Raw genomic sequence first — 20,948 nt, 5'->3', positions numbered from 1 at the left:
CTATCTTCCTTTCCTTTCCTTTCCTTTCCTTTCCTTTCCTTTCCTTTCCTTTCCTTTCCTTTCCTTTCCTTTCCTTTCCTTTCCCTTCCCTTCCTTTCCTTTCTTCCCTCTTTCCTTTCCTTTCCTTCCCTTCCCTTCCCTTCCCTTCCTTTCCTTTCTTCCCTCTTCCCTTCCCTTCCCTTCCCTTCCCTTCCCTTCCCTTCCCTTCCCTTCCCTTTCCTTTCCTTTCCTTTCCTTTCCTTTTTCACCGTTCTTACGGCAGGATAACTCTGGGCAGCTTACAATATTCAAATTGTAATACCGCATTGCATTCTAAAAAAATTAAACTCACAATATTAAAATAAGTCCCATATTTATTGATTTATGGAAAGTATTAGCCACTCCTCTTGTAGCCAACGACGTTTTTATCCACAAACTCAAAAAATGTTTGCTATTTTCTCTCTTTTCTTCGCTCTCATGAGCCCAGGGCAATCCTTGTCCAAATCTTAGCAAAAACATGATTATTAAGAAGTTTTATTTTATTTTTTTAAACAATTGATTTCCGCCCCACCCCCCCTCTTCCATGTTAACTGATTTGCTTGTAGCAGGTTTATGTCTGGGATTTATTGATCGATTTGAATATCCTTTCTAGAGTCTCGGTGCAGTTTATAATGATAAATACATCACGATGCCAATACAGGGTTGTTTGTTAGCTTTCTGCTTTTCCTGGAAATTAATGTTCCTAGGAAATTCATGCTTGGTGTGCCATTTTGTGATTAATATTTGTTATTATTAATGACACATAGAATTCTCTTTTTTCTTTGAGCTCGATCCAGGTTTTGACACAATGCAGATGAATAATTCCAGGAAGAATCAGAAGGAAGGAAGGAAGGAAGGAAGGAAGGAAGGAAGGAAGGAAGGAAGGATAAAGAAATAAAGAGGGAAGGAAAGAAAGGTGAAATAGAGAGTGGGTAGGGAGTGAGGAAGGAGAAAAAATAGGGAAGGAAGGAAGAGAAGAAATGAAGGAGAAATAAGGAAAGTAATAAAGAAGGAAGGAAAGAAAGAAAAGAGAAATAGAGAGTGGGGAGGGAGAAAGGAAGGAGAAATAAATAGGGAAGGGACTAAGGAAAAGGGAGGAAGGAGAGAGAAGAAAGCAAGGAGAAATAAAGAGGGAAGGAAAGAAAGGAGAAATAGAGAGTGGGGAGGGAGAAAGGAGAAATAAATAGGGAAGGAAGGAGAAAGAGAAGAAATGAAGGAGAAATAAAGAAAAAGAGGGAAGGAAAGAAAGGAGAAATAGAGAGTGGGTAGGGAGAAAGGAAGGAGAAATAAATAGGGAAGGAAGGAAGAGGAAGGAAGGAAGGAGGGAGGGAGGGAAGGACGAATATAGGCCTGGGTCTCTGCCTTCGCTTCATACCCTCCCTAACAACAACCCTTTAGGGTTAGCCTGCTCAAACAGAAAAACAGTCCCCCAATCACCATTTTCCCTCAACTCTAGTTAATCAAACTAGGTTTCCTTGGTTTGAACTTTCTTCCTGGAAGTTTGACGTTCAAGATAACAACATGACTATATATATATATATATATATATAATTTAGATTGCAGGCCTTGAGTTGCGACAGGAGGGAGTTCAGCTATTCGCCCCTCCAGTTTATCCCAAATTGTCCTGGTTTAATGCAGAATTTGGCTTCGCCTTGACCGGGCTGGCAACGCTCCCACCAAGGCCAAAACTTAGCACCGTGGGGGTCATTTTTAAAGACACCCTCCCCCTTTAAAAAAAAAATAAAAATTCTGCAGTTAAATTGCAGACCTGAAGATTGCAAAAAGCTGGGGTGGCCTTGCAGTGATGAAATGCCTTCCTGCGATGTTTTTCTTGCTTTTAATTCACTTGTCTCGATGGATGGGAGCCCTGATTCGGTTCATGCACTGAAGACCCCAACAGACGCACAAAAATTGTCGATCGAGGCCTGGGGCAGACCCCTCACCACCCCAGCCTTAGCTCTGAATGCAATCTCATTTTTTCCCTAAGGTTTTCCGAAAAGCTTTGCGTGGCTTCCTTCGTTTTTCTCAGCCGAGAGAGGGTGAGGTGGGGTGGGGTGGGGGAAATAAAGAAAGAAACGATCTCCTAGAGAGATAAGACCCCCTCCCCAATTTTTCAGAAAGGACCCCCCTTATAAATGGGCCCGTCAAAGGAAGGACGAGCTATAGCCCCAGTGACAAGAGAAAACCTTGGAATGGATGGGACCAGATAAACAGTTTATCTTGGAAAAGAACAAGAAGGATTATGATCTGGCGGAGATAGGATTTTTAAAAAATTTACGAGGCCTTCCTTGCGCAGGCTGCCCGACGAGTTCCCCGGAACAGCTTTACAAATCAGATCTTCATTACTTCTGGTTTAAGGGGGGGGGGGGGAAGGAGGAGGGGAGTGAATCGGTCAAGGAAAGAGGGGATGCTTGGTGCCCTCTGAGCTTGGTGGTTTTCTTGCAGACGTTTCGTGACCTGACTAGGGAATATCATCAGGGCTAGAAGAGAGTCGGGTTTTTGTGGAGAAGAGGAGGAGGAGGAGGAAGAGAACGGAGGGAGGGAGGGAAGGAAGGAGGGGAGATGGAGGAGGAAGAGAGGAAAGGAAGAAAGGAAGGAGGGAGGGAAGAGGGGAGGAAGGGAGGAGGTGGAAGAAGAGGAGGAAGAGAGGAAAGAAGGGAGAGAAGGAGGAGGAGAGGGAGGGAGGAAGAGAGGAGGAAGAGGAGGTGGAGGTGAGAAAGGAAGGGAGAGAAGAAGGAGAGGAGGAGAATATAGAGGTGGAAGGAAAGAAGAAAAAAGGGAGGGAGGGAGGGAGGAAGGAAGGAAGAGGGGAGGAAGGGAGGAAAGAAGGGAGAGGAGGAGGAGAGGGAGGAGGAAGGGAGGGAGGAAGAGAGGAAGAGAGGAGGAAGAGGTGGAAGAGAGAAAGGAAGGGACAGAAGAAGGAGAGGAGGAGAATATAGAGGTGGAAGGAAAGAAAAGAAAAAAAGGAAGGGAGGGAGGAAGGAAGGAAGAGGGGAGGAAGGGAGGAAAGAAGGGAGAGGAGGAGGAGAGGGAGGAGCAAGGGAGGGAGGGAAGGAGGGAGGAAGAGAGGAGGAAGAGGTGGAAGAGAGAAAGGAAGGGACAGAAGAAGGAGAGGAGGAGAATATAGAGGTGGAAGGAAAGAAGAAAAAGGGAGGGAGGGAGGGAGGGAGGGAGGGAGGGAGGGAGGAAGGAAGGAAGGAAGGAAGGAAGGAAGGAAGGAAGGAAGGAAGGAAGGAAGGAAGGAAGGAAAAGCCTGTGGGATCCTTGATTCTTGAGTCGTACCTGTATTTTGTGGGGCTATTATAAGATCCTTCCAGAAAATGCTGCAAAACGACACCCCCCCCCGAGGGTTCTTCCCCCTTCAGAAAATAATTCATGTCACAATCCCTAACGGAGGGGTGTGTGTGTGTGTGTGTGTGTGTGTGTGTGATTTATTTATACAATTGATGCTGGAATCTGTTGACACCGGGATGTGCTAAATTAAATCTTTAAAGGACGAGGGGAAAAAATATTATATCAATGTTGCATAACGATTTCTGAAATGTTAATGAGCGTGCGATGGCTGAGGTTGGCCGATCGATGCTTAAATGTGGCATGGATTAAAAAAAAAAATGAAAGGTTTTTGGTCACATTTAAAAAAAAAAAATTAACCCTTTCCTGGCTCTAAAAAAAAAAAAAAGACCCTTAAATGACGTGCGACTCGCTTAACAGCCGACTTTCTTAGCCGCGGAAACTCCAATGGCGGTCGTAAGTCGAGGACTAACTGGCCTAAGCAGCCCCCTCCGAGGGGGAACCGATTCATCTCCGGAGCAACTCGTTTCTCAGAGCCGAGAGACGCCCTCCGTATATCATATTTACATCTTTTATTAAGCCGGGGAAATTGAATTTGTGCGTCTGCGGTGGGGGAAGGCCTCCTAAATCCAGTTTAAATCACCAGATATAATTTGATCAACATTCATCAGTCAAAACGATGCGTCTTCCCCACGCCAAGAGTTACGAACCGGGGTTAAAGATAAATAGGATTGTTTTTGTTTTTTTTTCCCCCTCCTTCCTTATGTTCATCCTTTGATGGCCGGGATGTTGGCGAGGTGGTCATTCTTTTCAAAATATATTTTATGAGCTTACGAGACCCTGATGGGCATTAAAACGCTCATTTATTAATTCCGGGAGCCGCCTCCTAGGGAAGACGTTCTCACCCGACGGTTAGATTGGATAAAATCCGGGATTTGTGGATGTGAGATAAATTGGACCGAGAGGGAAGGACTGGCTCACAGTCACCCAGCCAGCTTTCAGGCCTAAGGCAGGACTAGAACTCCCAGTCTCCTGGTACTCAGGCCAAAGTCACCCAGAAGGCTTTCATGCTTAGGGCAGGACTAGAACTCATCATTTCCTGGTGAGTGGCCCAAAGTCATCCAGCCAGATCTCAAATGTAAGGTAGGACTAGAACTCACAGTCTTCTGGTTATTGGCCCAAAGTCACTTTCATGCCTAAGGCAGAACTAGAACTCACCATCTCCTGGTGATTGGCTCAGAGTCACCCAGCTGGCTTTCACGCCTAAGGCGGGACTAGAACTCACCATCTCCTGGTGATTGGCCCAAATCACCCAGCTGGCTTTGAAGCCTAAAATGGGACTAGAATTCACCATCTCCTGGTGATTGGCTCAAAGTCTTCCAGCCAGTTTCCATGTCTAAGGTACACCTAGAACTCCCTGTGTCATGGTGATCGACCCAAAATCCCCCAGCCGTCTTTCCTACCTGAGCTGAAGCTAGAACTCGCCCACACCTGGCTTCTTGTTCTAATCTAATCCAATCTTTAATCATCCTCATCTCCAGCTCTGCTCGGCAACTCAAAATTCACCCCAGCCGACTTTTGCAAGTCCAAGTCTTGTCGTTGATCAAAAGACACATTTTTCACCCGTTCTAATCTATTTTTGCGATCCTTCGGCCCCTTCAGATATTTTTAATATCTGGGGATGAATAATTTAGTCGCCTCCTCTGATGGAATACGCTTCCCGCCCATGTTCGAGACTTCATCTCGGAGCCAGGAGATCCAGGCTATTAAAATATTCTATTATCTGTGGAGCTGAGCGAGGGTGGAACTCATCCAGACCCGGGACCATTACGGGGCCCATCAATTTCCCCCGATAAATTTCAAAATTACACGCCCGTTAATGTGGCATTTCAAGTTCCTTCCCCTTCCCAAATGTGTTAACTCCGTAGCTAATGAGGGAAAGCCACATCTCTAAATCATCATAATTAACCTTAGAATTTGCTGCAATATAGAATAATTAGAAAATAATTGTTATCATTTTCCTCTTTTGGGGAAGGAGCTGAGGCCTGGAGCTACACTCCCCGCCCCCCCCCTCCCGCCCGCCGATCGATCAAACGGAGCATTTGAACGGAATGCACAATTAAACAATTAATTTTTTAATTTTAATTTTTTTTTTTTTTTTTTTTGGCATTGTCCGGGGCGATTTCTCCAAAGCTATTCAACCTTTTGATCACACATGATGTTCTGAGATGAAAGCAGCATCTCTTTGGTTACCCTCGCTTGCAAAAAAGATGTCCTTTTATTGGCCTGGGTCGATTGACTCCTTTTAATTTCTTCAAGGCCAGAAGAAATTAATTGCCAGCCATTTCCAACATTAAAATTAATAAGATGGAGCCTTGCAAACACAGGGTAGGATAGGAGGCTTTTTTTAAAAAATGAAAAAGAATGGGGCTGGATGTTCGGAACAGGGAGGGGTGGGTGAAAAATCTGGCTGAATTAAATATAGGGCCAAGTGGGGTGTGAATTGATTCTCCCCCTAAGGGGATAAATGTCCAGAATTGGGGTGTAACCAAGAAGAATATAGAAAGCTTGATAAATAGAACATAGTGAAGATAGATAGATAGATAGATAGATAGGTAGGTAGGTAGATAGATAGGTAGGTAGATAAATAGATAGATAGATAGATAGATAGATAGATAGATAGATAGATAGAGATAGATGATAGATAGATAGATAGATAGATAGATAGATAGATAGATAGATAGATAGATAGATAGATAGATAGATAGATAGAGATAGAGGATGGATGGATGGATGGATAGATAGATTGCTTAATAGATGATGGATGGATCAATAGATCAATAGATTGATAGATCGATAGAGGATGGATGGATGGATAGATCGATAGATCGATGGATGGATGGATGGATAGATAGATATAGATAGGTTTAGGTTTTAGGTTTAGGTTTTATTTGATTTATATACCGCCCTACTTTCAAGAGGCTTGAAAAGTTCATTTTTTTCTCAGCCCGAATTGTATTCGAAGCTGAGCTTCCAGCCTTAGGAGTTCTCACCCTGTTCATAAGTGAAAAGGGTATCTATTATAAATGCATGTGGCATTATTATTAATTTTTTATGTTCCCATGGTTCTCGGGAGTTCATAACTCGGGAGTCAGGCGGCTTGGAATCTGGGGGAAGAAAGTAGGCGCTGGCCGGGGCAAACGCTAAGGGGGCAGGAAGGAGGGTGGATTTTCAGATTCCTCCCTCCCTCCCCTCCACCCTCTCTCTTTTTTCTTCCTTCTTTTTCCTTCTTTCCCTTTCTCCTTCCTTTCTTATCCCTTCCTCCCTCCCTCCATTTGTCTCCTCTCCTCGTCCCTCTCTCTCTTCCTTCCTTCCTTTTCCCTCCTTTCCTTCCTTCCTTCTTTCTTATCTTTTTCCCTCCCTCCTTCTCTTTCTTCCTTTTTTAATCTTCCTCCCTCTTTCTTCCTTCTTTTTCCCTTCTTCCCTTCCTTCCTCTCTCCCTTCCTTCGTCTTCTTCCTCCTCCTCCTTCCCTTCCTTCCTTCCTTTTCCTTCTTTCCCTTTCCTTCCTCCTTCTCTCCCTCTCTCCCTCCTTTAATGTTTTCTTTCCCTCCCTATCTCCTCCCTTCCTTATCCCTTCCTCCATCCCTCTCTTTCTTCCTTCTTTTTCTCTTCTTCCCTTCCTTCCTTCTCCCTTCCTTCCTCTTCTTCCTCTTACTCCTCCTCATTCTTTCTTTCTTTCCTTCTTTCCTTTTCCTTCTTTCCATCTTTCCTTCCTCCCTCTCTCCCTCTTTCCTTCCTTTAATATTTTCTTTCCCTCCTTTTCTCTTTCCTTCCTTCCTCCCTTTCCCTATTGGTCTTCCTGCTGTGGTCTTCCATTGGCCAACCTCCACTGACCACAGGCCCATCTGACCACAAGGACACTGTGCCAGCGCTGCCCCCCCCCCGGTCCCCAAGGGCGCCACCTCTGATATGGGGGCCGTTCCTTATCCAGACTCCCTCCCATTTCTTCCTTCAATACACCACACAGACTGAAGACCTAACACAACTGTCTACATGTTTATTTAAATTGTGCGTTCCCCTATTTCCAGACCGCCGACTCCCACTGACTCACACCGAGCGCTGAACAAATAAAACACATCAAGAAAGTTTTAAAAAAGGGGGAAAAAAGGGAAAGAAACAACAACACCACAACCCACCACCACATCTCCTCTGGCATCGCAGCTGCCTCCTTCTTGCTCTTCCGACAACCGGTGGGAAACACCCCCCCCCCAAAAATAATTCCCATCTCAATCTGCCGATTGAAATCACAGAAAAATAAAATAAGTGTATTTTAAGTTTCTTCCCCCCCCACACACACGCCAGGCTGTGCGATTCTTCTGTTGCTGGTTTCCTCTCGGTTGTCAGATCAGAGAAGAAAAATATGCCATCATGTGACAGCTGAAGAAACAAAGATGGTTTGAATAGAAGATGGCTTGTCATTAGCCGTCAGGGAGGCTAAGCGAGCCACGTTAGAAAGAAGCCAGCAACGATGGGGGGGGGGGGAGGAGAGTTTGTCGGTCTCCCCACCATGTCTGGCATGTGGAACCCTTGCAAATCACAAGGAACTGGGGAGAACGTCTGCTCAAGTAGGGGGGTTGGACTAGATGACCCCCAAGATCCCTTCAAAACCCTGCTGTACGGTAATCCCAGATCAATGAACCAGTGGAAAGGTTTGATTCCATCACTGGAGGTTTTCAAGAAAAGATTGGACCATCATTTAACTGGGAATGTAAAGGGTCTCCTAGTGGAACAAGGGGTTGGACTAGAAGACCTCCAAGGTCCCTTCCAGCTCTGTTATTCTGTTATTCTATAATCCCAGGTCAATTAATCAGTGGGACGAAGTTACAACGGCATTGAGAAAACTTTTTCACACTTAACGACCGCCGCAGCCTCCCCAGGGTCACGTGATCAAAATTCTGACACTTGGCCACCGACTCATACTTATGACGGTCGCAGCGTCCCCAGGGGGTCGCATGATCCCCTTTTGTGACCTTCAGACAAGCAAAGTCAATGGGGGAAGCCAGATTCACTTAACGGCCATGTGACTAGCTTAAGAACCGCGGTGATTCGCTTAACAACTGTGGCAAGAAAGGCTGTAAAATGGGGCAAAGTTCACTTGACAACTGTCCCGCTTAGCAACGGAACTTTTGGGCTCCCTTATGGTCGTACGTTGAGGAGTATTTGTTGTGCAAATACTTGACATTTGTTCCTATAGGAACAAAGTTGGAGATGGGGTTCATTTAGCCATCTCTGCTAGTTGCAACCATTTTTCTACGAGTCTCACAACCAACGATTGTAATGGGTGGGCTCCATTGCAGTCGTAAGTCGAGGACTGCCTGTACTGGCTAGCGGCGTCTTTCCTTTTGATGGTACAGTGCATTTAAAACCTATTTTTGCCTGCTGCATAACCTCAAACAGAAGCCTGCATGTTTTCCCTTCAGGGCTGAATTGTCGGCTGCATCCTCTTCTTCTCCTTGAGCGAGTTTGGCCCCGGGACAGATTAAGACGGTGCTGGATGAACAACCTGCAAAGGGAGGAAAGGGAAAGGGGGAAAAAAAAAAAACACACATCCCACATTTTAAAAATACCACTTCTGATTAAATTAGATCAAAGAGAATTTCCCGAGAATTCAGAGAAAGCGCTGTGAAGGGCGGCCTGCTTCTCTCAGCCTGTTTCTTGCATTCGTGGCTGGGAGGATGTTGGACTGAATTTTGTATTTTTATTTTAGGAGGTACTGGTGATTGGCCAAGATGCTGTTTTTCTTCTCTTATGACAAAGAAGGGGCCTTGAATTCCTTCCTTCCTTCCTTCCTTCCTTCCTTCCTTCCTTCCTTCCTTCCTTCCTTCTCTCTCACCTCTTTCTTTCTCTTTCCTTCTCTTCCTCCTCCCTCCCTCCCTCCTTCCTTCTCTCTCTCTCACCTCTTTCTTTCTCTCTTTCTTCTCTTCCTCCTCCCTCCCTCCCTCCTTCCTTCTCTCTCACACCTCTTTCTTTCTCTCTTTCCTTCTTTTCTTCCTTCCTTCCTTCCTTTCTCTCCTTTCTTTCTCTCTTTCCTTATCTCCCTCCTCCCTCCCTCCCTCCATACATTCTCTCTCTCACCTCTTTATTTCTCTTTCCTTCTTTTCCTCCTCCCTCCCTCCTCTCTCCTTCCTTTTCTCTCACACCTCTTTCTTTCTCTCTTTCCTTCTCTTCCACCTTCCTTCCTTCCTTTCCCTCCTTCCTTATCTCCCTCCTCCCTCCCTCCATTCATTCATTCTCTCTCTCACCTCTTTATTTATCTCCCTCCCTCCCTTCCTTCCTCTATCTACCTATCTATCATCATCTCTCTCTCTCTCTCTCTCTCTCCTTACCTACCTACCTCTATTTTAAAAAATGCAACTCCAGATTTGTGCAAAGCGAGCTGGATTTCCTCCCCCACTAACCTAGTTAAGTTGTGCTTAACTAATCCACGTTGTCACACCTGGGTCCCCTTCAAATTTGAAACAGCCGGCCTTCCAGGCGGTCATGGCCAGATAATTGCCCTGCCAAGATGAAGCCACTGCCCAGGGAGCATGAAGTTCGGGGGCTCGCTGAACAGCGAGCCCCCAGAAGACGTGGTCGACTCTATTACGGCCATCGGAGCAAACTGTCGGTCTTCATCGGCAGACTTATTAATCACAGCGAGGCTGGCAAGAGCTCTGCTCATCTCACCCTGCGGGCAATGGACTGGCGGAGCGATTAGAACAGAGTCACAGTGTTGGATGGGATCTTGGAGATCTTCTAGTCCAACCCTCTGCTCAAGCAGGAGTCCCTAGACCAGTGTTTCTCAACCTTGGAAGCTTGAAGATGGGTGGACTTCAACTCCCAGAATCCCCCAGCCAGCAGCGCTGGCTGGGGGATTCTGGGAGTTGAAGTCCACCCATCTTCAAGCTACCAAGGTTGAGAAACACTGCCCTAGATCATTTCAGACAAACAGAAGGCATTTGATTGAGTAGACCACTCAACGAGATAGAACAATGTGGGATAGACAACACCGCCAACTGATGGACAACTGATAATTCTGGGAGTTGAAGTCCACCCATCTTCAAGCTACCAAGGTTGAGAAACACTGCCCTAGATCATTTCAGGCAAACAGAAGGCATTTGATTGAGTAGACCACTCAACGAGATAGAACAATGTGGGATAGACAACACCGCCAACTGATGGACACACACTCAACGCGTAGTCCTCCATGGAGCTCCGCGCTGCTGGCTGGGGGATTCTGGAAGTTGAAGTCCATCCATCTTCAAGCTACCAAAGTTGAGAAACACTGCCCTAGACCATTAGACTACCCTCCTCCTCCTCCCTGCAAACCCCCCTCCCTTCTAGCACTGATGATGTTCCCTAGTTGGGTCATGAAATGTCTGCAAGAAAACAAGCAAGCTCAGGGAGCATCAAGGACCCCACAGCCCTCCTCCTCCTCAATAATAGAGGTGGTTGAAAGGGATTTTGGGGGGCCTTCTAGTTCAACCTCCTGAACAGGAGGGCTGTCCAATCTCTTCTTGAAAGCCTCCAGAGATGGAGCAACCACATATTCTGGTGGCAAGTTAATTGTTTTCCCTGTCAAATTCCTCCTTATTTGTAGGTTGCTTCTCTCCTGGATGAGTTTCCCTCCGTTGCTTCTTCTCCTGCCTTCTGGTGCTTTGGAGAACAGGTTGAGCCCCTCTTCTTTGGGGCAGCCCTTCAAATATTGGTTCACTGCTATCATGTCATCCCTAGTGCTTTTCACTAGGCTAGACCTACCCAATGAGTCACTTTTTTTCAGTGCTGTTGTAACTTCAAATGGTCGCTAAATGAATGGTTGTACGTTGAGGCCTTGCCTATTGCTTGGATTAAAGGGAAGCTCCTTCGGAGAGAAGGGAGGACTCTGCCCTCAGCTGCTTTGCCATATCCCCGACCATCTGTCCGTCTGTCCGCCCGTCCGTCCATCTGCCGTCCTTCCTCACTGCCAGCCGTGTCCTCCGTCCAAAAGTGGGAACCCGGAGGGACCATCTCGGTTTAGCACATGTTAACATTTTAATCACAGCCGCAGGAAAGCGAGCCCGGCTTTAATTATGGCAGGTTAATGAAGCTCCCCCAGGCTCCGTCTTCAGATGCTTAGCTGTACAGCCATTGGGGGGGGGGGCAATTTGTGCAGAAAATGAGGACAAGCTGGCTGGGGAGGGGGCCAGGCGAGGTCAGGTAAATTGGGTTGGGGGTGGGGGGCAGATTGGGTCGGCTGTTTGCTTCTCTCTCTTCCCCACCTCCCCCTTTGCAAGGGAGGCCGGCGGAATTGCTTGCAAAAAATTAAGCGAAGGGCCCTAAGGGGGCTTTGGTTTCATTTGGAAAAAAAAGGGGGAGGGGGTTAGGTTTGGGGGGGGTCTTTTTTACAGTGGCTGACATGTAATTTTCCTTTCCTGCCCTTCCACCGGTCACTGAGAGGCCCCCGTGTTAGGATGGGATTTCAGTTGGTGTTGGAGGTTTCTTTGTTTTTCTTAAAGAGGGTTTTCAAATTGAGTGCTGGGGGGGATGAAAACAGGAGGAGGGGTCTGTCCTAAACCACCTTCCTTCCTTCCCTCCCTCCCTCCCTCCCTTCTGTGGCCTTCCTTCTTTCTCCCTCCCTCCCTCTCTTCTTTTCTCTTTCACTATAACCTCCCTCCCTCCTTTTATTCCTTTCTCTTTTCCTTTTTCCTTCCTTCCTCCCTCCCTCTCTCCCTCCCTCCTTTACTCTCTCCTCCCTTTCTCTCTCCCTCTTTCTCCTTCCTTCCTTCCTTTCCTTCCTCCTTCCTTCCTTTCCTCTATCTCCTTCCTTCCTTTCTCTCTCTCTCCCTCCCTCCTTTCCTCTATCTTCTTCCTTTCTCTCTTCCTCTTTCTCCTCCCTCCCTCCCTTTCTCTATCTCCTCCTTCTCTCTCCCTCTTTCCCTTCTTTTCCTCCTCCCTTCCTCCTTTACTCTCTCTCCTTCCTTTTTCTCTCTCTTTCTCCTTCCTTCATTTCCTCCCTCCCTCCTTTTCTCTATCTCCTTCCTTCCTTTCTCTCTCCTTCCTTCCTCCCTTCCTCCCTCCCTTTCTCTATCTCCTCTCTCCCTCTTTCCCCTTCTTTCCTTCCTCCCTCTCTCCTTAACTCTCTCTCCTTCCTTCCTTTCCTTCTTTCTCCTCCCTCCCTGCCAAGATGAATTGAAGGCCAACCCAGAGCCGATGCCAGAAGATTGTGTGTTGAAGTGTTGTGGTGCCTTCAATGTTTAGCTTGCAAGGAGGAGCATTAACTCCCAGCTCAGACCATTATTGTGGCTAACAAGTGAAGGCACTGTTGAGGGTCTAGAGACTATCCTTTCTAACTTGGTTGACCTGGGACGACGTTGGTTGAAGTTTGTCCCCTCCAAATCGGTCTGCAACATCTGGAATGACAGCTTTAACTGGACCCCATCAATCCTAGGAATGGGTCCCTCTTTCTGCCATCATTGTTGAAGGCAACACCTGCATTCAGCTGACCGTAGGTAGTGGGGGAAAAATTGGATGAGCCGTAACGTAACTCTTGGGCAACTAGACAATTGTTCCAACACGATGTTCTTGGAGAGTACAGCTGTTTACGGTGACTTATTTGTGTTAGTCGGAGGCGTGTTTTAGCATTTGTGCTAATTGGTACATGAAAAAGCCGTCCAAGGTTAAGCAACACAAATTGTTGTCCTCCTGCTGCAAAAATACAGATTTTTAATCAGCATTTAGCGTTGACTTCAAAGACGTCACTGGAGGTCTTCAAGAAGAGTTTGGACAACCTTTTCACTGGGATGGTGTAGGATCTCCTGCCTTGAGCAGAGGGTTGGTCTAGAAGACCTCCAAGGTCCCTTCGAGTTCTTCCACAGAATAACATTGTGTGTCTTCTCCATCCTCTGGATTTACAGTGATGGATCTCAGAGATCCCTGGAGATCAGCCTGGGGCCCTCAGGTTTTGCTAGTTTCGGGATCTACCCCGAAAGACAGGAAGCAGGAAACGCATTTGACGTCTCCTGAAAACTCCATCACGGGATGACTTGACAAGCCCGTGGCTGCTTTTCAGCCCGACAAGCCGAAAAATTGCAGAACTATAAAGCAGGCGATTGGGTTGTGCGCCTGTGACTTAAGTCATCCTTTATCTTGGAAATCCATTATTCTGCAATAGCAGCAGAATAATGCTTCTGCACCGCTAACAACCATTTCTTGTGCCAATTGAAAAATAGACCATGCGGGAGAAGAAGAAGAAGAAGAAAGGGGAAAAAAAAAAAAAAGGATGTAAAGAAAATTGAATTAGGAGGTTGTAGGAAAATAGAAGGAGGGAATCGAGGCTGGGAGAGTCTTGGCAGACTGCACAGCGGGGGCTCCGATCTGTGGAGGGTCCGTTTCCAGGATCCTGAAGAGGAGTGGGCCGCTGGGGGTTCAGGAAAACCTCTAGCTAAGATTCTGTGCAGTTCGGAGAACCCCCCAAATCCCATTCCTGGCTGGACCCTCCCCTCCCCTCCCAGGAGTCCCCACGCAGCCTGTTTTGGGTGCAGGTAAGTGCAGGGTGCTTGCGGAGGTTCAGGGAGGGCAAAAAACGGGTCTACCGGAAGTTCGGGAAGTTCCACATCATGAGGAAGCATCTGAGCATGTTCTCCTACACGACTGAGTTATGACTGATCCTCGCACCTAGAACTCCACTGTTGTAGGATTGAAATTTGGGCACTTGCCACCCGGTGTGTATTTACAACAGCATCCTGGGATCACATGATCACAATTTGCGATCTTCCGAGCTACCTTCTAACAAGCTACCTCAATGGTTGGAAGCTAGATTCGCTTAAGGACCTTGTGATTCATATAAAACGACTGCAGTGGTTTGCTTAACAATGGTGGCCACGAAGGTCGTGAAATCAGGTGCAACTGACCTAACAACCTCCTTGCTTAGAACTCGGGTACTGATTGTGGTCATAAGTCAAGGATTACCTGTGTCTTGATTTCTGTGCCTTGGTTAAGGAGGAAGAGAATTCTCTAGAACCTTCCGGCAGGTTCTGTTTTCTTCCAGACAGCCCCAGGATGGATCTGGTGAAGGAAATTTTTGCATGAAGGACCTCCGAAACCCTTGCAATAAACTCCGATTAGAATTTGCATAAGGAAATTACATCTTTCCTGGGAAGATTAATTAGGACGTCTTTGTTCCTTTATGTTTTATGGAAGTCTCATATTTCCTTATCAGCTGAGAAGGGCGTTGCACAAATGTCAACACGAGAATTTTTATTTTCTTTTCATTTACTCATATTTTGTCTCCTTTTGTCTCCTTCGCGCTCGCTACTCCCTGGAAGGCCTGGACGAGAAAGTAAATATATGTTTAATTCCTACCCGATTTAATTATCGCTGGATGCCTGTTAATTTAGAGGCGTCCTCGCAGGAGAATTCTGGTTTTATTTATAGAAGCAGATATAATTTAGAGGCATGACTAGGCAGGAGATAAGATAGGGCAGATGATATATTACGCCGTGGAAAAAAAAAACCTGTCAGACAGTCGGCCCCGGGGACCATCTGGTGGGTTTTCTTGGCGATGAGGACAACATCAGAAGGAGCAAATTCTGAGAGTCAAAGAAGGACTCCATTGGTCTGAAATGGTTGAGGAGGGTCTCCTGCTTGAGCAGGGGGTTGGACTAGAAGACCTCCAAGGTCCCTTCCAGCCCTTATGGTTCTGAGATAGATAGATAGATAGATAGATAGATAGATAGATAGATAGATAGATAGATAGATAGATAATAGATAGATAGATAGATAGATAGATAGATAGATAGATAGATAGATAGATAAAGAAACATGACGGATGGATGGATGGACGGATGGACGGACGGATGGAAAGCTTGCCTCCAGAAGTTGTGGGTTCTTCATCATTGGAGATCTTCAAGAAGAGATTGGACTTCCATTTCTCCAGAATAGTATAGAGTCTTCTGCTTGGTTGTCCAATCTTTTTTTGAAGACCTCCAGTGATAGAGCATCCACAACTTCTGAAGGCAAATTATTCCTTCTGGTTGATCGTCCTCACAGTTAGGAAATTTCTCCTTATTTCTACGTTGCTTTTCTCCTTGATAAGTTTCAATCCATCACCTCTTGTCCTGCTTTCTGGTGCTTTGGAGAATAGGTGGAACCCCCCCTCTTCTCTGGGACAGACCCTCAAATATCGGGAGACTGCTGTCATGTCACCCCAAGTTCTTCTTTTCACTAGACTAGACATCCCCAATTCCTGCAAATATTCTTCACACGTTTTAACCTCCAGTCTCCTAATCATGTTTGTGGCTCTTCTCTGCATTTTTTCCAGAGTCTCAACATTTTGTTGGTATCGTGGTGACCAAAACTGGATGCAGTATGGTCTCACCAGGGTGGTATAAAGAAAAAAACCACCAAGAATAAGGTCATCTCGTTCTTCCAAGAAGACTACTTTCCATCATGAATCTTCTTCCAATCATGACTGGGGCATGGCCCCACCCAGAAGGAGATTGTGGGGGTAGATATTTGGTTTTCTGGAGACAGGCTGGTCAGAGCGTGGAGAAGACCTTGGAATATTGACAAGGCTGTGAATCACCTTGAGGACACTCAGCTCCAGCATGGAAAACAAAAGTGTTTATTGCCGTTGTGTCTCTCTCCAGCTCTGGCTGTGACATCTCCTCGTCCCACCGCACGCTGTGCTGAGAACCGTAGCTTGTTCCATGCAGAAGCTCTGCTCGATCAATCAAGGATGCAGAGACAGCTGGAAAATTACAGCTACCCCGAGTCCAACTTGTCAAGAGGCAAACCCCAGGGAGAAATCCACACTGATGTATTCCAAGATCACCATGGCAACAGAGACTCCTGGGAACTCCTGGGAAAACCAGTGCTTGGAAGCTGAGGGAGATATTTGATGGAGCAACTGAGAGGGGAAGCAGAACTAGTGGGGGGGGGCTTTACGTGGAGACCCACACATGTAAACACCCAACACCCAGGTCTCATAACTTCATCAGCCACAACGGCCTCCCAGCCATCACGTATGATAATGCATGATTAATATGGAGCAATCTGTCATCACCGTGCCGGCTTTCGGTAGCTGTCAGCTTCCTTTGGTTAATTAAGCAGCTCAGCCATTGCATTCGTTTTCTAACGAGGGCTGATGAATGCTGGAGTTTGAACAGAGAGAGAGAGAGAGAGAGAGAGGAGCAGCTACAACAAGGAGCTGCAGGCAGTCTTGGGAAAGCAGGGATGACCAGAATACAGAATGACAGAGCTGGGAGGGACCTCGGAGGTCTTCTAGTCCAACCCGCAGCTCAAGCGGGAGACCCTCGACCATCCCAGTCAAAGCATTGTCCATTGTCTTCTTGAAAACTGCCAGAATGGAAGCTTAACAGAATAAGAGAGTTGGAAGAGACCTTGGAGGTCTTCTAGTCCAAGCAGGAGATCCTAGATCATTCAGGACAAAGGGTTGTCCAGTCTCTTCTTGAAAACCTCCAGTGATGGAGCACTCCCAACATCTGGTGGCAAGGAGTTCCACTTGTTAATTGTTCTCACTGTCAGGAAATTTCTCCTTAGCTCTAGGTTGGTTGTCTCTTTGCTAAGTTTCCACCTGTTGCTTCTTGTCCTGCCTTCAGGGGCTTTGGAGAATAGGTTGACCCCTTCTTCTCGGTGGCGGCCCCTCAAGTATTGAAAGTATTAGAAGAATCATAGACGCATTGGGTTGGAGGGGACCTCAGAGGTCTTCTATTCCACCCTCTGCTTGAGCCGGAGACCCACTAATATCCTGGACAAATGGTTGTCCAATCTCTTCTTGAAGACCTTCAGTGATGGAGCAACCACAATTTCGTTCCACTGATTCATTGTTCTCACTGTCAGGAAACTTCTCTTTAGTTGTAGGTTGGTTCCTCCTTGATATCTTTCCATCCGTTGCTTCTTGTCCTGCCTTCAGGTGCTTTGGGGAACAGGTTGACTGCCCCCCTCTTCTCTGTGGCAGCCCCTCAAGTCCTGGAAGACTGCTATCACATCACATTTGAGGTGCTCTGACTTCGGCACCTTGCATGGATGAAATCCACACCTCTTAAAACAGCCAAGATTGAGATATTTCGGTCTAAATTTTGATCGCCATCTTGCCGTAATCTGAATTTTTTACTCCTCAAATCTTGTAACCGTCACCCACCGTTTCGGATCCAGGAGCATCTCCCAGGTATCCTAGAATAATGCTTTTTTTTTAAAAAAAAGAATCTTTTGTCCTCTAACTTTAAAAAAATCAGAACCAATGAGCTGATTCAGCACCGGTCACCGAGTGGAGATATTTGTTCCTTAACTCCACCGCGGATCTTCAACGCTTTTATTTACAAACTCCATGGGGATGCTCACCATCCTTTCAACGCCGCAGGAGATATTTTCAACCCTGCTGTATCGAATCAGCGAGAGAGAGAGAGAGAGAGATAAAAAAAATTAATAGCTGGCTAAAAACAACAGGGAACGTTTCCAGTGACAAATGCCTCCCCCGTGAGCTCTTCTGAAGTTTAAAAGTCCAGTGGAGGAACCTTCCAGCTGAGAAAACCAGCAAGACAACAGATGTTTCCGCCAAGCTACCTTTAGTAGGGAGAAGAGGATTTGCTCCAGGTCAAGATGCACCTTTTGGTAAGGATCGCCTCTGATTTATTGCCAGTTTTCCAAGGCAGGGAGGAGTCGTGCTGGGGGCTTTTAATAAAAGATTAGGCAGAGGTTTAGGGGGAAAAGGTAAGTTTGCTTTTCTAAAGCCATGTGGAATAGGTGAGCAAAGTGGGCCCCTCTGGACTTGCAGGGATGTTCCGTTCTGCCTCAGTTTCCCCTTTTGTGGCATTTTTTTGATCCTGCGTACGATCAAGGTGGCGAAGGGGTTGCATGGTCACTCTAGGAAGTGTTTATTATTTAAAAAAAAAAAAGAGTGAAAAATCCTCTCGCCGCCTCATTTATTTTCAGAAGTGGGTTGGATGTGGAAGTAGTTAAGGCTCCAGGCTGGAAAACGGGAGACGGGGAATTCTAGTCTCACCTCAGCCATGAAAGACAGCTGAGTATGTTTGAGCCTATCACGAGGGGACGGTGAGTTCTAGTCCCGCCTCAGCCATGAAAGACAGCTGAGTGTCTTTGGGCCAATTATTATTATTATTTTTATTATTATTTTATTATTTATTAGATTTTTATACCGCCCCCTCTCCCGAAGGACTCGGAGCGGTGAACAGCCAGAATTAAAAAACATACAATATAAACATTAAAATACGTTTAAAACAGAATTAAATCCAAAATGGCTCCCCAATTTAAAACACCGTACCCATAACCCTATAAATAAGACGAATTTAAAATTTAAAATTTCCACATTTAAAAAGGGAGAAGATTTAGGCCAGGCCAGCTTGATAAAATAGAAAGGTCTTAAGCGCGCGGCGGAAGGTGCGCAGATCCGGGATCCTACGTATCTCCGGGGGGAGCTCGTTCCAAATCGTAGGTGCCCCCACAGAGAAGGCTCTCCCCCTGGGGGCCGACAGCCAACATTGTTTGGCCGACGGCACCCAGAGGAGCCCCTCTCTATGGGAGCGTACTGGCCGGTGGGAGGCTATTGGTGGTAGCAGGCGGTCCCGTAAATAACCAGGTCCTAAGCCATGGAGCGCTTTAAAGGTGATAACCAGAACCTTGAAGCGCACTCGGAAGACCACCGGGAGCCAGTGCAGCTCGCGCAGGAGAGGTGTTACATGGGAGCTCCATGTCGTTCCCATTACCACCCGCGCGGCCGCACTCTGCGCCAGTTGGAGCCTCCGAGTGCACCTCAAGGGGAGCCCCATGTAGAGAGCGTTGCAGTAGTCCAGACGAGAGGTAACGAGGGCATGAGTGACTGTGTGTAGGGAGTCCCGATCTAGATAGGGGCGCAACTGGTGGATCAGGCGAACCTGATGAAAAATCCTCCCGGTCACGGCCGTCACATGCTCTTCTAAAGACAGCCGTGAATCCAGGAGGACACCCAGGTTGCGAGCCCTTTCCGTGGGGGCAATGATTCTCCCCCAATAGTCAGCGATGGCACTAGCTGACTATATCGGGACGTCGGAAACCACAGCCACTCGGTCTTGGATGGGTTGAGCCTGAGCCTGTTCCTCCCCATCCAGATCCGTACGGCCTCCAGGCACTGGGACATCACTTCAAGGGCATCATTGGGGTGGTCAATTATCAGGAGACTGGGAGTTCTAGTCCTGTTTTAGACATGAAAGCCTTCTGGGTGACTTTGGCCCAATCACCAGGAGATGGTGAGTTCTAGTCACAAAAGGCGGTCAAGTGTGAGACATTGTGACTGTTATAAATACGAGTCAGTTGGCAAGCACCCAAGATTTTTTAAAAAAGAGATTGGATGGAATGGTAGAAGGTCTCCTGCCTGAGTAGGGGGCTGGACTAGATGACCTCCAAGGTCCCTTCCAACTCTGTCCTTCTGATATTTTCATATCTCTTTGAGAAATGAGGAAGCATTTTTTTAAAAAAAATTTTAAGGCTGCCAAAAATACCCCTGGAGAAATATCTCCTTTGGGTTCAGCTATCTGTCCTTTTCGGCTTTTTTTTCTATCGTCACCGCTTCCCGCTCGACAGCTTGGGGAACCAGCTGTTAGCGAGATGTGAAGTTGTTGTTTTTGGCCAGGGACGAAAAATAAATCTGGGGTTGGTTTCCACCCCCCCCTCCTCCCTCGTGTATTTTAATTTTAAGACATTTTGCAAAGGCCCGAAGTTAATCTCGCCTTCCTCCTCCATCGAGTCTGAAAAATCGGGCGCTTGGCCTGTCCGACGGGTTATTAATCACCATAAATCTGCTATAATTCCCCCACAAACAGATTTTTCATTCCTTACAAATCTGTCGTTGACTCAACCCCTCCTTGCCCCTTTTATAAATTTTATATAAATTTAAAAATTATGTATGTTTTTATTTATGTATTTATATACAGGTAGTCCTCGACTTACAACCGTTTCATTTAGTGACCGTTTGAAGTTACGACAGCACTGGAAAAAAAGGGACTTATGGGGGGGGGAAGCCAAGTTCACTTAACAACCATGTTCCTAATTTAATAGCTGCCATGATTCGCTTAGCAACCGTGGTGAAAAGGTCGTAAAACAGGTCAAAACTCGCTTGATTCATGTCTCGCTGAGCAACATGAATTGTGGGCGCCGTCGTGATCGTAAACCGAGGACCACCTGTACTTAATAAAGAATTTAAGAGGGCCGGGCCGTGCTGTGTTCCTGGAGAATGTTTTGCCCAATTTTTCTTCTTTCTTGGAAATATTTTTGCAGTCGTTCACCGATGGAAGAAAGACGAGGTGGGCAGAAAAAAAATCAGATTTTGGGTTTTTTTCCTGCTGCAGGGCTGATGCGATTTTTCATGTTGCTTCCTCTTTGTTTTAATGGTTTTGAGCAGTTTGGTTGGCAGTGTCTCTGCCTTGTCAGGCGGCAGCTGTTTGCCCCGGGCCCCAAATTTCTCTGGATCTCAGCTGGGCCGAGAGGGTTCCTGGGGAGGCGTTTGGCCAAACTTTTGGGTTTTTTGGGGGGGGAGAAACGAGCGGTTTCTGGTCCTGAATCAGCAGCCTTGGCAGGGCCATGGAAGGAAGTGCGCCAAAATTCAGAT

General features: G+C 46.6%; 1 long non-coding RNA gene across 1 annotated transcript; it reads left to right on the top strand.

Moving 5' to 3' along the window:
* The first annotated feature begins 16,777 nt into the window (after window positions 1-16,777).
* LOC132712548 (uncharacterized) lies at window positions 16,778-20,550 on the top strand. The gene is made up of 2 exons (XR_009623185.2): window positions 16,778-17,959; window positions 20,275-20,550. It is a non-coding gene; the product is annotated as an uncharacterized LOC132712548 (long non-coding RNA).
* Window positions 20,551-20,948: the final 398 nt, after the last annotated feature.

This window comes from Pantherophis guttatus, chromosome 15, assembly GCF_059756535.1.
Source record: "Pantherophis guttatus breed Tessera chromosome 15, ASM5975653v1, whole genome shotgun sequence".
Lineage (NCBI taxonomy): Eukaryota > Metazoa > Chordata > Lepidosauria > Squamata > Colubridae > Pantherophis > Pantherophis guttatus.
This window is presented reverse-complemented; position numbering and strand designations above follow the sequence as displayed.